Source organism: Lactuca virosa, chromosome 3 (assembly GCF_052849685.1).
Source record: "Lactuca virosa cultivar CGN04683 chromosome 3, Lactuca_virosa_CGN04683_v6, whole genome shotgun sequence".
Taxonomy (NCBI): Eukaryota; Viridiplantae; Streptophyta; class Magnoliopsida; order Asterales; family Asteraceae; genus Lactuca; species Lactuca virosa.
This window is the reverse complement of record NC_136428.1, coordinates 359,365,909-359,376,784: the sequence shown is the minus strand read 5'-3', so window position 1 is coordinate 359,376,784 and position 10,876 is coordinate 359,365,909.

Here is a 10,876-nt window from a genome sequence, read left to right as displayed (position 1 = left end):
TTGAGGTGTTAGCTTAAATCTAAGAAGATTTTCAATCATGTATGTTTTCTCCCTTGAAAACTCACTTACTCTTTATAGTCAAACTATATCGAGGAAGATTAATCAAGCCCATACTTGATAATCATACATGAATGCATCTTTATGTGTTTTATTAGTTTCTGATCAACTATTGAGCAGATTCAACAACAGTTGAAAACTTGCTAGTTCCAAACTATGATGCATTTAGCTTATGGATCTTTATCTCTTAAATCTCCAAATTGCTCCCACTTAGATAAAGCACTTTCTAATCACTTGTCTTATGGAATGCAATTAGTGGGATTAGTAGAAACTTCATCCTAAACAATCATTTAGGATATTCTACATAAATACAGTTAGTAGATGCTAGATTGGTTAAACTTAGGGCGTGTTCGGCACGGAGCGTTTGGGAGTGTTTGAGAGCTTCTAGCTTCTAGCGTTTGACAAAACGCTCCGTTTTGAACAGAAAGTCTCGTTCGACACTACAAGCTTCTAGCGTTTAGTTTAAACAAAATGCTCCAAATCCAAATGCTATTTCATGTAGCGTTTAACAAAATGCTACAAGCTACAAGCTACCCACTACAAGCCACCCGCTACCAGCTAATTTTGCCGAACACGCCCTTATTGTCTAACACAAGCTCTATAACTCTATAACTTTTAGATAAGGACAAACCATTTCATCCTTAGCCTAAGAAAGTATTTAATCCATTTGTTTGGTTGGAAAAATATATTCAATATATATTTGTTGCAGTGAGCATAAAATTTATAAATTAAATAGTTCTTTTAAAACATCATACAATAGACTGTAAGGTCTATATCTTATCCTCTTTAAAAACTTGTACTATCGACATTCAACCAATGGCCAGGAGACCCTATCCCACTAGAGAATTTGAAGGCTACCTCTAACATCAAAAGATAGATCCAAGTGACCAGGTGATCATGTGCCACAAAAACCATACTAATGACGACTGAGTGTTTTTTGTCGGAATAAGTTGTGAATCAATTCCACAACTACTAAGATGTTCCAAGAAGACTTGGTTTACAAAAACCATTATATTTATCACAACGAAAGGTTAATGATGATCTCATTAAGTTGTAGTTTAATCTTCACTATGAAAAATTTGATCAAATCAAAAGGTTTCATCAACAGCGAATGAAAGTTGTCAGTGAAATTGATTAAGTATCTATCACCAAATCTATTCATGGATTGAAAAGATTACATACATCACTTATGTATATTTCTTTTCCAAGTCTTTTGTTCTTTAACTACTAATAGATAAAGACACTTGTGAATCTTTTCCCATATAAATATGATTCACATATATCAAATGAATCAAGCTCATTTTCCTTCAAAAATTCCATCCTTTTGAAGTTGGTATATGTATTTCTTACTTACATTGTCATGATGATTATGACATAGATAAGTTCCAATCAAATACCATTTGATTATATAGGTGTTATGATCAGAACTATTAATTTAATGAAATATTATAGATTTACTTCATAAATAACATTATGAGAAAATATTCTTTAACACATAATACATCGTTTCAGAACATGAATGTGAGCATGCATTAAACAATAAATAGATCTAAATTTATTCATAAAGTTACAACTGTTACATGTCCCTATAAGAATAGGTACAATACATCTATTGTTTAAATAAAAGACTATAACAACACTTGTTTTATCTTCAACACGGAGTACCATTATTTTGTAATCAGTTGAATATTTCTTCCATCATCAACACATAATATCAATTATTAGTTTCACCTGAAGTATAACATACTCAAGTGAATGATGGAAAAATAAATAGTTCTATCATATAGATGTCTGAAGTCTTGTCCAAGTCAGACTTCTTTAGCTCGATGAGATGAGAGGAGCAATTCCTCCTTTAGTGTCTAGTTTCTTCCACAACAGAAACAACATTAATCATTTGGTCCTTTCTTGATTTATGGGTTTATGTTGTATTTCCCTTAACTGAACTATAAGTCTATATGAGCGCACTATCTCTTAGACTTCCTTTTATTCAATGCTTGAACAGACTTGAAGCTATTTCTAGTGTTCTGATTGAATATCTGCTTTACTTGATGAGACATCTGATATGTTTCATAATTATCCAAGACTTTCTGCAAGTCATGGTTAATTTCTTCAGTATGATGTGAGACACATCATCATCATCACAGTAATACTTTCATCAAAGTATCATGATCAGACTAACCGGTTGCATAGGTTATTCAGGTATGAGATCTTTCAGTATATATAATTTCTATTTATCTTAAAGGTAGAACCTCAAGATATTATACCAGTTATAGAAATTATAACCACCAAATGTTACTGTCTCTTGAAACTCAACAAGAGAGAGGTTTTGCAAGGCGTAAAATTATTAACAGTTATCAACAGAATTTAACAAAGTTTCATTTAGTATTTTCAGTATTTAGTCTTTAAAAATTAATACCTTATATTGTTTCTTAAAACATTAATTTATTAAAGTCTAGGATCCAAGTAACGAAACAAGTCAATGGTTAGGCGACCTTTATCCTATAAAATTAATCAAACTCGGTATGTAGCGATTACCAATTGCATACGATATGTAACTCCTATATTATGGGATCTTAAACAACTATTGTTTAGCTTGGCATGTTTATCCCATCTATGCCTCAAAACTCTTATGCTTAGGCGGCCTTTATCACATAAGAAATTGATCAAATCATCCATTTTAAAAACATGTGAGTTCTATTTCACAAATGGTTAGGTGACCTTTATCCCATAAGCAAATACAAAAACACCTTGACTATTTCTGACAACTCAAATGAATAAGGTGACCCTAAACTCCATATGAACTGCACAAAAATCCCAAGTGAAATTTAAATGGATTGCATAGATTTGAAGTTTTGTAAATAAGGGTTTATATATGTTTTACAATTATAGTTTATAAAAACATGGTCTCATGAATATTGCATTCATCCAACAATTCATGTACCCTTTTGTAAAATTCATATCACTTGTTATGAGGTTCTTTAGGTGCCAAATAAAACTTCATTTTATTTGCCAATAACCGCGATCGATTATAAACTAAAATCATGTATTTTAAAGTTTAGTCGTAGATCGGTTTTAAGAACCGGTAACAGTCTTAATAAAACTTTATTTTATGCTTAAAACTTGGAGTTTTGGATGAGTTATAAAATCACTATTTTAAATCTGCATTTAACAATCAAAAACTTATGACTTCATGAATTTATAGAATAAACTCATTTTATTTTATAAACTCAATTTTATGCATCTTATGATAAAAGTCATATTTTGATAAACCAAAACTTGGGTGATGGTACTTATGTTTTGAATCTCATTTAGCATGCATAAAAAATAATATCAACATGTTGCGTTATGTTTAAAACACCAACATCATATATTAAGTTTCGACGCAAAAAATAATCCCTAGTTTTATTATTTGTCGTTATAACGCTATAAACTGATTTTAGTCTTTTTAATAAAAACTCCTTATTTATTATAAAGACATGGAGTTTATATAAAGTTTAAAAATCTTTTAAACCATTTCAAATATTTTAAAGTTTGGTATTTATAAGTTTTACAATAAAACTATTTTCAACAAAAAATTGAGTTTTAACCGGTAACCGGTAACCGGTAAAACGTTTTTATAAATATCCATTTATAAACATCTTATGTTATCTTTTAAATATTTTTTACTCAAACTCCAAGTGATATTATCTTATGAAAAAATGTTATTTGACATGTAAAAACCATTTTTATACATAAAACATAATATACATTTAACATAAAATAAATATCACAAACATTTATTACAATGTGTATAAACCAAGTCATGTCTAGTAATAATTTTTGTGAGTCATCACAAGAGTTATTAAGTCTTTCCTAAAGGACTTAAGGGACACTTCAAAAGGTCTTCAAGCTCCCACTTGCCAAGTCAACTCTTGCTTGCAAAAGGACTTTAAATCTTCATGTTGTGAAAGTTGCAACACTTAAACCAATAAGACTATAATTAAGCCCAAAACCAAGAGTAGAAGCTCATGGTTGGGATTATGGTCTTAAGTAGTTAAGTCATCTTCAAAGTGGTAATTTCTTCATCTTGTTACACTTAAAATAAATACAACTAGTCTAACTAATTTATTACAACAAAGCAACAAATTTATCTATTACATCTTATGAATAAATAAATATCAACCAAACACAACACAAATGTCCAAATGGCTTGTTTATACACAACAACATATCAAATATCATAATAAACAACTCTTTGTTTTTTCGAAGGCAACTTTTATATAACCAAAATGCATGAAAAATGGTTATATATAAAAATAAACAATTTTAACCAAGAAGTTGCCCAAGAAGATAAATATGGATTTTTCTTAACCAAAAGAAATTCATGCTTGTTTTCCAAAAACAAAAGATTATCAAACATAAAAAACCATTCTAACATGTAAAAGATGGCTATGATACCACTGTTAGGTTTTGATAGAAAATAAAAGTTTGTTTTTCAAAAAAACGAGCAACGGAAAATTTTAAAAATAACAAGTTTATTTTTAGTTCACAACAAAACCGAACCACCATGGATCCATTTATAGAGGTTAGAATGAAATAAAACCAACCATAGGATGTTTTATAGATAACCTTTAAAGCCTTTGAGCCCACTTGGTTTTGGGGTGTTGATGAAGATAACAAAATATCAAAGTGTATGATCTTCTCTACAAGTATCCACCATCAAGAGTAAGGCTCTTGGAATGCTAGTTCCTTCATGTATTCTTGAGTGTCTTAAACCCTTAAGTGCATAACTCAAATAAGCAGTAAAGGAGACAACTAAAGAGGGTTTCTAATCACCAAAATAACTTCAAAAGTGAGAGAGGAAGAAGAGAAGAAGAACCCACGGTTCTATAGAGAAAAGAGAGGAAGAAGAAGAGCTTCACCCTTGCAAAAATGCAAGCCTCATGCATCTCTTATATAGCCCATGAAAAGTAAGGCTTAACCATTAAAATAATATAAAGTAATGGTATCCATTAGAAGCATGGGAGACAAAAGGTGGAAGCCTGATGCCTCTATAGGGTTTGACAAATACCCTAACCCATTTTTCTTTATTTCAGAAGCCTGATGCCTCTATAGGCTAGGAGGAGAAGTAATCACATGCTTCAGTTATGGGTTTATATTTTGTATTGAAATTTTCATATTTATATTTGGTTCAATGGTTTATTTGTATAATGCATATTATTGGTAAGGGTAACCAAGTTAGAGAGCATCTTCTTATATACAAGTGCTTACTGGGATATATTTTGGTGGTCATGGCAGCACACCTGAATCGGTAATGTACATTTAGTTTATTGTGTTTTACCATCTTTTCTTTTGTAAATGTCTTCATTTATATGCATATCAGGCTGCTAGAAAGCACCATCAAGAGTTTTTGGTTCAATCCTGGAAAAATTACTCCCATCATATTTAAAGTCAGTCCGTGACTATGTATCCACACCAGAGACAATTAACATAGAAAAAAGGACGTAAAATATATTCAATTTACATTAAAGAATTCATTCATCTTTTAAATTCATCATTGAGCATAAGTGTAACATACGAGTTATTTGTTGATTAAACAAACAGGGTGGGCGAATTGATATACATATATTGTCACCCAAAAGCTCTCTAACCATTGCTTCATGGCTCATAAGTTTGTTTGTAGATGATGTTTTACATTTCATTATGGGATGAAAATTTTGCAATTTTATGGGATAGTTGCATCAGAGTGATCAGCAAGAAGCAAGAAACATACCTGGTAACAGTTCTCATGTTCATCTATCTTAGAGTTCAGGTGAGAAAAAAAATTATGAACGAAAAACATAAAATTATTTTTAATAGTTAATATTAAAAAAAATACAAATGAGAAAACAACCGACAATGAAATGAGAATGTATTTTCATGCAAACATTTGTTTGTGCATATTCTTAGGTTAATGCAGGAAATGACAATGTACTTTATTCATATGTTTTAACCTTATCTATAACATGCGGAAAACTAAATTTATTAATAAAAAAGGTTGCGTCATCAAACATTGATTGTAAGAATGATGAAAACCGACTAATATGCAAAATATGTTGATCATATGGCCTGATAATGTAATTTTTAAAGAAAGCAATGAATAAAAAATTCCCATGGTATGGAATTATTTGATGTTTGTGGAAATCTTTGTATAACTAATCCGTGATCATAGTTTTCTTGAATGTAAATGTAATTTCTGTATCGTTTCTCTAGTTTTCTTGAATGTAAAGTGTTCGTACAAAAGTAATTTGGAAATCTTTGTATAACTAATCCGTGATCATAGTTTGAGAGTTCCATAAATTATACTTATTATAATTTATATGTGTGTTCTGACTAATATGTAATATTCATGAATGTATCCCCCTTTTGCTCAACATGTTACAAAGGGAATATGAATATGATTGAAGTAACTTTTATAGTCATGTATGTATATTAGATATATAATCAAAATTTAAACGACATTCGGACAAATAACTATACCCTAAGCCCACATCCAAACAAGGAAAAGGAAATAAAGCGAGATATTAGTCCTAAGCCCTTTAAATCTTATTTATATAAATATACATATATAAATATGATTTTGATAATTATAAGTTTAAAAGAGTTTATAAGAATATTTAAAAGAGTTACAATATTTAAAAGATGTTTGGTGACTTGATGTCATTTTTGAAATATTTAGAAACCATTTAATTTGTAACACAATTTCCTTGTGTTAGACTTGTATTCCCCCCTAAAACTATAAAAATAATAAAAATGCAGGGGTATGAACTCACCTTTTGTGGGTGATTCGATTGAAGGTTCGGTATAGGATGTTTATCCACAAGAGATGTTTCGTATAGAAACGAGTCCTAATAGCAATTCACATAATATATAGGCATATAATTAGTGAATATAATGATAAGGATGCTAAGGAAACACACTAATTTGCAAGACTACTTACAAAACGAAGTGTTAGACGCGAAATAAGAAGGCTGGTATGAGTTTACGGCCAACCTTTGGGTTCACGGCCCAAAGAAGATCTTGATGTTCTTGATGAATCTAAGATGATTCAAGTGTTTGCGGTCAAGTGTTCTTGATGGAATGAAGAACACTTGAAGATATAAGCAAGATCCTAAGAACAATCGAAGGATGAAGGATGATAGTTGAGAGAGAAATATGGGTTCACGGTTGGTGTTCTTGATAGTGAGGGGTGTGTTTTCGGCTGGAATGGAAGAAGTGAGGAGGAGTTCTCGGTCCAGCCTCTATATAGGGTCAAAACTGATGGGACACCTTCGTTGGTTACCACACGGAATGGATAAGACCGAGGGTTCTTTTTGTGAACCTCGTTTGCGGTCTGAGGGTTTACCTCCCCAAGCGAGGGTTTGCGCTTCGGAGTTTGCGGCTCAGGGTTTGCGGCCCAAGCTTCGTTTGCGGTCCGAAGTCTTTAAGGTCATGCAAGGTTTTCGGTTCCTGCGAGATTTCTCGATTTTGTGTGGTTTTCTTCCATTTCCTAATAACATTTTATTACAAGGTTTATACACATAGAATTTATCAATCTAATTTTATTGATTTAACTTAAAACAATAATTTGACTTTTACTGAACATGTTTGACCTTAGGTTGACTTTTACCGGACTGAAAATAACGGGATGTCACATCATCCCCCCGTTAGAGGGAATTTCGTCCCGAAATTAAGTCTAAAAGGTACACATGGACTAAGGGAAAAGATGAGGATATTTAAGTTTCATTAGATCCTCCCGCTCCCAAGTGAATTTGGGACCCCGCTTTGTATTCAAGCGAGCCTTCACTATAGGGATATGGTTGATGGGTTTTGAGCATTCTAACACTTCCTAAGTGTACATGCAATCCTAATAACCTTGAATCTATGTTTTCTCTATATACATGCAAATTACTTTTTCAAGGTTATTTCCTAACTAGCATGGGATGGGGATTACATAAAACATAAAACTAGTAGAAATACATACCTTGTTGTTGCTTGGATTCCTTCAAGACTTTGTGAGCCTAGCACCCCAAATGTTGTGCCTCAAATGCTTCACACAACACCACAAGACTTGGAATAACTTGAGAGAATACTTCTAGCACTCAAAATTGGTTATGCCCTCTCTAGTAACACTATGTCCACTAGCTCCACTTTTTGCTAGCTATAGGGTTCCTTTTATAGTGTTGTCACAATTAGGGTTTACACATGAATGCCCTTAATTGTCATGACTCTTGATTTCCCATGACCCATGGATTTGTAACTCCCATGGACCATCCATGGAGCTCCATTTGGTTACATCCATAACCCATAAACTATGGATCATTAATCCACCATAAAAGAATTGATGATTGTCATAATCAACCCTATATATTTAATTAGTCTCACTTTGATCACCAAATTAATCCTAGATTAATACTTGATCAATACTAATTAAATAATACTATTATTAATATATTAGAACTTATAATATATTAATAATCATAAGTGCCTTATTCTCTCATTTAGTCTATCCAAGTATTGCAATGCCATGCAACCCAAATGGACCATGCCGGGTCGGGTCAAGTACATACCAAATAAAGTTATGGACTTAGACACTATATCCAACAGTCTCCCACTTGGATAAGTCTAATAACTATATTTGCGAATATGACTTCAAAATCCGACTAGCAATCGTAGCTCTTTCAAAGTCTCTCGGAACTGAGATGATGATGATACGCCATTTAAGATAAGTGATCATATAATCCTCTGTTCTCATGATATCAGCCGGACAAACACATGGAACATGGTCTTACTTATTGTCCAGCATTTGTTTCTCGATCTCTGATTTGTTTCGACATAGAACTAAATTGAACACATCAATTAGGTTCTGACCGGGCCCGGTACATAGGTCAAAACCAAATCATCGAGGGGCCCAGATATCGCTTTTATTTCTAGAAGGAACAGATAAACTTCGACTGATATGCTTGTACTAACTACTTGTTGAATTACTCACAAAGGCACGTTTTATGACATCGAGTTACCAATGCGTTTTCGTGCAATCAATGAATAACCAACTCATAGTCAACAACTCATATCTCTAGGTTTGAAGATTTATATGATATTACCGTCTCACGATCACTCGAGATAAATTCCATGAAGTGATGCAAGTGAGCGTGGGTTGGATCCAATACTCAGCCCTTATGAGTACTCATGAATGTTGTAGCAACCATTGCATTGTCCAAAGCACTTTTAGACAAATCATACAAGCCAAATTCATGACAGTCTTAAATCAATACTTACTTCCAAAGTTTGACTGACTGTGGATGGTTTGAATAATAACATAATTATTCTGGAAGTAAAAACATGCAAAATTGAAACATAGTAAACAATCAACATAAGATAGTAACACCTTACTCATAAATAAATAACAACTTTTATTTATCATCAAATGTCAATTACATTTTACAAGTTTCAGGAATCTAATTATTGAAACTAATATCATCCTTCAGCCCAATGCGCCTCGCATGTTGTAAATGCTTAACCCTGCTCAGTCCCTTCGTGAGGGGATCTGCCGGGTTCTCATCTGATGATACCCTCTTAGCCACGAGGAGTCCTTCTTCTATTCGATGTCTTATGAAATGGTATTTTCTGTCAATGTGCCTAGATCTCCCGTGATCTCTTGGTTCCTTAGCCAAAGCAACCGCACTTTCGCTGTCACAGAAAATTTCCATTGGCTCTTTTATAGCTGGTACAACTCCAAGGTCTCCGATGAAGTTCTTTAGCCATATCGCCTCCTTAGCTGCTTCACTTGCTGCTATGTACTCTGATTCACAAGTAGAATCAGCTACTGTCTCCTGCTTGGAACTTTTCCAAGTAATTGCCCCTCCATTTAGGATAAAGACCCAGCCTGACTGAGAGCGGAAATTATCCCTATCAGTCTGAAAGCTAGCATCGCTATATCCTTCCACTCTCAAGTCATCACTGCCCCCGAGGGTAAGGACCCAATCCTTAGTCCTCCGCAGATACTTGAGAATGTTCTTTACCGCTGTCCAGTGTGCCTTGCCAGGGTTCCCTTGATATCTACTGACCATGCTCAAAGCAAAGGCCACATCAGGGCGAGTACAAGTCATAGCATACATGATCGAGCCCACAGCGGAAGCATATGGTATATGACTCATTTCAACTATCTCAGCCTCTGTACTCGGACTCTGAGTCTTACTCAGCTTGGCATTACTCTGGATTGGTAATTCTCCTTTCTTGGAATCTTGCATACTGAACCTCTTCAGTACCTTATCCACATAAGTACTTTGACTAAGTCCAATTAGTCTCTTACTCCTATCTCTCAATATCCTTATCCCTAGGATATAGGCAGCTTCCCCAAGGTCCTTCATAGCGAAACACTTCCCAAGCCAGGACTTAACCTCCTGCAAGGTTGGGACGTCGTTTCCTATGAGAAGTATGTCATCCACATACAACACCAAGAAGCTAACTATGCTCCCACTAGCCCTGACATACACACAAGACTCATCCTCACTCCTAGAAAAGCCAAACTCTTTGACTTTCTCATCAAAGCAAAGATTCCATCTGCGAGATGCTTGTTTCAATCCATAAATGGATTTATCAAGCTTACACACTCTATTAGGGTATCTTGTATCGACAAAACCCTCTGGTTGAGCCATGTAAACATCCTCAGCCAACTTTCCATTAAGGAAAGCGGTTTTGACATCCATTTGCCATATTTCATAATCATGAAATGCAGCTATGGCTAACAATACTCTAATAGACTTAATTTTAGCTACTGGTGAGAAGGTCTCATCATAGTCAACTCCCGGAGTTTGAGTAA